Below are 7,411 nucleotides of genomic sequence, written 5' to 3'. Positions count from 1 at the left end.
GTTCTAGTCAGGTTCCAGAATGTTGACATCCATAAAAGTCCACGTCGGATTGTTGGCATCTAAATAGTAAAGTTCTTTTCCTATAAATTGTATTTGCCCGCATTTGACGCGTGGTATTGGGGACCTTGTACATCATAAATCTTAAAATAAAATGATTGTTACACGCGATATACTTTACACTTTTTAGAGAGAGAGAGAGAGAGAGCGCACAATCTCATGAGACCATTCAAAGAGTATCTATGAATCAATTGAATATCTATTTTCCATAATGATTTGAGTCGTTTGAACTGTATTTTTCACCATTGCGTTTTTATCTCAATCATAATTTTTGCAGATAGGACTTGTTTCACTATTACCTACCGTTTAGTATAGAATAAAATCAAAATATTTTAGCTTTAAAAATTTAACATTTATTTGATATCTTATTCAAAATTCTCCTTCTGAAAGGGATAAAATATAGTCTTAAATGGTCAACGACATTCAAACATTAAAGACAAAGTTATGTTCGTAACCTTCGATAGTTTCCGTGATTTTCCGTATAGCTGAGGAGTTGTTGGCTGCATAACTGTAACGGTCCGTCAACCTAAATTTCCTGTTGAGCTACATTTCTACACATAAGGAGTTGTTGCCTCGCCTCATTGGTGACTATATATATATATATATATATATATATATATATATATATATATATATATATATATATATATATATATATATATATATATATATCAGGCTTGGGGTAATGCTAAATGTAATGGTAATGCATTACAATGCATTACATGTCTTTAAAGTAATGCTAGTAATGTGTGATGCCACAAAATTAGCATTACAAGTAATGGTAATGTAATTCATTACTTTCCAAAATCTAGTGTAATGCTGGCATTACATGGCATTACTTTGCATTACTATGCTTATTTATGCATGTTCACTTTAAAAAATGTGATAAATAAATGAATAGTTGATATTGAATTTGATTAAATTTATTTTTAAAGAAGAAAGAAATAATTCTTGAGATAAAAATGTTTTAATTGTATTATTAACAAAGATTTTTAAAAATTCATTTTTGAACTGTTAATATTACTAAATATAACAGCACAATTTCATAACATTTTTAAGAGTGTTGTTATTAAGAGTTTTTAACCATTTAAACAATTTACTCCAATCAGTTTGCACTTCAATAAGAAATGTGTCAACAACACACTATGCCCCCAGGATAATCCAAGTATCAAAACAATCTATTGTTATCAGAAGTACTAAACACCTCAATCCCTTTCCTTTCGCTATGTCCAAATAAAATATGAGACATACATGCACCTTTAAAAGCAAAATGAATGCACCGTCCATCCATGATGAAAATCAATATCACTTCCAATATTATAACCCAGTTGAAAATAATTTTACTTACTTATTTTCTCTCTCTCTCTCTCTCTCTCTCTCTCTCTCGTATATTAAGTACACTGTACATTAGTTTGGACTGATAGAAAATACAACCTTCGTATATTTTTTCTATTATTGCACTTAATATATCCTAAGATAAAGATCGTCAAACAGTACTTTTCAGTCCAAGCTTCGACTGCTCCTGTAAAACATTTATTTAGTATAGCTCAGAAGATTTTCAAACTAACATGATGCAGTTAAAAGATGAATCCTTTGAAACTTCGATCAAAAAGTGCAACAGCAATCTTTTGTCTTAAAGTGTCCTCAGTAGAAAGAAATACGATTAAAATACCGTATATTAAGAAATATAACTGGGAAAAACCATCTGTTTATGAATTAATACAATTAAGTGTCCAAAATCATAAAGATTTGTGTAATCTGGGGAAATGTCTCCAGGGAAACCGCAACATTATTCCATAAATTGTTATTTGTTATGCATGTAATTCTGTGTCTCTATTTCGTATCCTACATTGTATCATGCCAAATGTCTATAAATATCATTTTACTTATGTAATATGTTGTTCATAATGCCACAAGATGATTATATATTGAGCAAATAAAGAATGACTCTTGTATGGTCATTGAATTTGAACCTGATACTGAGCATGAACCTGTAGATATGTTAAAGAACGTTTTATATTATTTTGAAATATTTGCAAAAACTCTTTATTAGCCTTACTTTTTTAAAACAATGTAATGGTAATGCATTACTTTACACATGTAATGGTAATGTAATGCATTACTTCAAGAAAATCAAGTAATGGTAATGGTAATTTAATGCCCAAATTCATGAAGAAATGGTAATGTAATGCATTACTTTATAAAGTAATTCACCCCAAGCCTGAGATATATATATATATATATATATATATATATATATATATATATATATATATATATATATATATATATATATATATATATATATATATATATATTTATATATATGGCTAACGATATGCACAATTGATATTGTCAAAATTTCGAGACAACCATTCCATTCTTCGGGACAAAAGAACTACATTACATGGGTTAAAACAAAGAAATCAAAATCTAGCACTACAACTTACACAACTAAAAAGAAATATAAAAAGAACGACTAAATTTTAAACAGTTTTGAATCACATAAATACTTGTGCGAGAAGTATTTTGAGAAGGCCTTTTACATGGCTTGATATATTTGCATAGGGTTTTGGGGTGAAGTTCATGAAATAGGTTTGGGGATGATGGAACCGCATGAAGAAGGTTGTTTAAGCATCTGCTCTGTGTTGTGCTTTTTTGACACAATTTTATATGTGCTTAAGACAAAAAATTTCATTTGACCCAAATTTAATTCTCTGCAAAAATTACGCAGACTAAATCTCATTATTACTCATATGTTTCTCAAAAGGAATATCCCTTTTTTTAAATATTTATAACTGACAAATAAATTAATATTATGCCTGATGACTTATTTTTTTTTTGTGATCGGTTTCAGCCGATCAAAGTTGCATCTATATGAAGCATCCGGTAAATTTAACTATTTGCGCACGCATTGCACCTTGCACTACTTTATATACTTTGCAGTGACAGCTTCATGTTAATCTTTAATTACATGTAAATTACTAAAAAAAAAAGTATTCTTATTCGCTTGCCTTGATAGTAAAACATCTACCCCTTTACATGATGATAAAAATAATGTTTTCTTTATATGCGTAGGAATATGAACCGGAAGTACAATTCGGATACAAAGAGTAAAGTTTATTTAAAATGGTCGGGTATATGATATTTATCATGTCTATTGCATAAACTGTTGCATTACGTTAAGAGAGCTGGCTTCCTTTAAAAGGAATACATGTATTTGTTCTTTTTCCAATGTAGTTAGAATTATACGGTTTTCATCGGAAGACAGGCTGATTTGAATTGTTTCTTATATACGAAGTATTATATCTAAGCTTATGCGCACTTAGACCATTTTTGAGTGATATATTGATGATATAAAAAAAGATTGATGGTTTCAAAAATCTAAAGTTTCAAAATGTTTTTGTATTAAGGTATCTCACTACTCATGTTCTAATTTCATTGCGCAGATGATCATTTTATTAAAAATGAATATGGTTTTTTTTTATTTAACCATCACAGAAAGATGATTTGTTCATAATTATACACATTTATAAAGAAAATCCATTTGAGTTCCAGAAACAAATAAGTTTTGGGAAAACTATTTTTTTCGTGCGGAAGGTTTTTTAGATGACGAAAACAAGCAGTTTAATGAAAATGTTATTAATGAATACAGTATAATTTTTATTGAATTTGATTTCTTTTTATAATACTGTATTTATTAATAATATTTTTAACATTTGATAGGTTGTAATATATTATATAGGTTCTGAGTGACATGTACAAAATCAAATCTTGATAGAATGATAGACGTTTAGCATGAAATCAAGCAAATAAAGAAAATAATGTCTGAATTTTTTTTCGCCAAATTTTACGAGAATTTTACCATTGAAGCCCTATATCTAGAATTTGAAATCACAGACCCGCATGTTTTATTACATCAAAATGATACTGAATAAATATCTAGGTAAATTGGATAAATCTTATAAAATTTTGATATTCAAAAAGTTAAAGAAATTGTCTATTTAAAGTGCAAAACAGTCACACAAAACTTTACGCAGATTCGTACATAATTTTTTAGTAATCCCTCTATTCAGTGTGACCATTGTACATAACGATTCAATTCAATTCAGTTTCTTTCGCTCACACCATGGAATGGTACATGAGGTCAATCATTATATACAGTTCAAAAGTCAGAGTTACATTGTATAAATAAATAGATAAGTAGTAAATAAATAGTAAATAAGCATAAATATACAATATATACAATGAAGATAGGAAAAAATATAATAATGGAGGACAGACTTTTATATCAAACTGTATATTTTGATAATAAAATAACATAATTTTTTCAGGTTTGTAGCATTTGAACAAGACATAAGTTCACAAAACTTAATAGTATTTGGCGCTGACCAGTATTTTTCATCAAGATATTTACGTCTAAATGTCAATAGTTCTTTACATTCCAGAATATAATGAAATTCGTCAGCAATTTGACCAGAATTACACAGTTTACACACTCTTTGGTTTAAAGGTGTATTGTACCATCTCCCAGTCTCCACTGGGAGATGGTGATTTGAGGTTCTAAATTTCATAAAAACCTTTCTGAGCCTAAGTGGCAATATATTAATGTATTTTTTATAATTAAAATTTTTCTTAAAAATCTTGTAAATTTGCCCTTTTGACAAGTCATTAATGTCACTAGACCATTTTTGGATATATTGGTCTTGTAACCTTTGTTTTACAATTGTAGAAATCCACTTTACATTTACAATATTTTGTTCATACCAAATATTTGAAAAACCCCACATATCTAAAATATTTTTAACACCTACAATCCAAGAGTTTGACATATTTCCCCTTTGATATTGCAAGACCAAAAACTTATATAAAACAGATACAATTTTGCTTTCAGAGTTTGTAAATAACTTTGACCAGTAAGAAATCATTCTGGTATATACATTGATAAATAAAGGGAAACGACCTGTTTCCCCGTAAACCATATAGGATGGTGTACTACTTTTTAAGTTAAAAACATATTTTAAAAATTTTAAATGTTCACGTTCAATAACTCCTATATTTTCGTAGCCCAAAATTCCGCACCCATACAATAACACTGGGACTACAATTTTATCAAGTAAGTCAAACTGACAATCGACAGGTAAATTAAATTGTCTTATTTTTCTAATAACACTGTACATTGCTTTCTGTGCCTGTTCACACAAATGTGTTTTAGCTTTAGCAAATGATCCTGTTCTGGAAAAGATTATACCCAGGTATTTAAAATCTTTGACATTTTCTATAGCAACCTTATTGTAATAAAACACATTTTTCGGTAGAGGGCCTTTTGAAAAAATCAAAATTTTTGTTTTGACAGTATTGACTTGTAACTTCCATTGACTACAATATACATAAAATTCATTCAGTGCATTTTGGAGGTCTTCGGCAGTCTCAGTCATAATTACAGTATCATCAGCATAAAAAAGGGTAAACAGTTTCATATACATAAATAATTCATTTTCTATAGCATCAGAAATACTCTTGAGACCTTCAATGTTTTTGTCTAATAAGAAATTCTCCAAATCACTGATATACAATGAAAATAAAAATGGTGATAGGTTTTCACCTTGGCGAACTCCAACATTACAGTTTATAAAATCAGATGTGGTACCATCCATACTAATAAGAGATTTAATACCCTGGTACATATTTTTAATATAAACATAACATTTTCCACTAATACCATTTTTTGACATTTTGTACCATAATCCACTTCTCCAAATAGTGTAAAATGCTTGTTTAAAATCGATGAAGGCACAAAATAATTTCTTTTTCTGTTTCATAAGAGTTTCTGATAAAAACTGCAAAGTTAACGCATGATCTAGGGTAGAATAGCCTTTTCGGAAACCAGTTTGGCTCTCACTTATTATATCAATCTCATTTGCATATGCTTCTAGCCGTGTGCTTAAAATAGATGTAAAAAGTTTACCAAGACAACTTAATAAAGTTATAGGACGATAATTTTCAGGTTTCGTAGGGTCCCCTTTGTTTTTATAAATAGGCTTTACAATTCCAATTAACCACTCGTCTGGAACAATACCACTATCAAAAATAACATTAAATAATTTTTTGTACACGAAAAACAATATTTGAAGAAATAAGTTTGCGTAATCAAAAATACTGACAACAAATCCTAATCAGGCTGTAATTGCATTTTTAGTGCAAATAGGCCAATTAAATTGGCCATAACTCATAGGGATGAACACTGACCCCCTATTATTTTTATATTTTTTAAGAGCATTTTTCTACAAATTTCAATGTCTTTATGATATACTTCTCAAAAAATTCTTGAAACAAAAACATTGAAGAGAGGAGTGGGATTCCTTAAGCAGCAAAAAATTTAATATTTTATCAAGCTAATTTTTGGTATTTTTTGTTTTTGTAAGTTGTTTGTTCTTTAATTTGCAGTGTTTCTGTGTTATCATGGCTATGACACAGATGGAATGTTTTGGAATTTTCCCTCAAAGACCGAAACAGTTACTTCTGAGACCAGCTGAGAGAATAATGCCTTTCTTCTACCGATTGAGGTCAGGTTTCAAGTTAAGTTTATAGACAAATTGTACTGTATTTGGTAAAATTTAATTGAACTATTTGTTTTATTCATGAACTAAAAACTATCACAACGTTGTAATTGTTCGTAAATTGTAAGTAAATTGTAAGTGTTTCTGTTTTACATGCAGAGGGAAATATTTGGATTTTGTCTTGTATTATCGACCACTCGTAAATATCATAGCGCGACATTTCCACATTCTAAAAGGGAAATATTGACATACATTGACATACATTGAAAATCATTTATTAAGTCCATTTCCTGTCATAATCGTTTAAAATAAATTCAAAAAACATCATATGAACGGAAGAAATTATCATAGAGAATAAAAAATGCCTTGATTTTTTAGCCCAAGGAAGTGATAAAGGTGATCACAGCCATGAAAAAATTTTTCCTTCTTAATCTTTTTCAAATTACAGATACGCACTCACATTCCTTCAAATGGAGAAAACATCATAGGACGGACAATGCAATACACGATAGTTACAACGCTGATTAGACAGACTAGTTTTATTCAGAAATATTCTTCAAAAATATTGGTTACTATGTTTGGAATTTGTCTCCACTGATGTACTCTTGAAAGACGGATGTGATTCATTTGGTTTTACAAGCTATTTTTCAAAACTGGTATTTTTTATGTCTCGGGGAATGTAGACTCTAAGCCTTTTTTTGTCCCATTCTAGTCCATTTACGTGAACTTCAGTTCCATCTTTCACAATCCAATAAAAATAAGTCACTGTAGTGGTAGTACTTGGATATGTTTAT

Source organism: Crassostrea angulata, chromosome 7 (genome assembly GCF_025612915.1).
Source record: "Crassostrea angulata isolate pt1a10 chromosome 7, ASM2561291v2, whole genome shotgun sequence".
Lineage (NCBI taxonomy): Eukaryota > Metazoa > Mollusca > Bivalvia > Ostreida > Ostreidae > Magallana > Magallana angulata.
Note: the sequence above shows the minus strand (reverse complement) of the source record.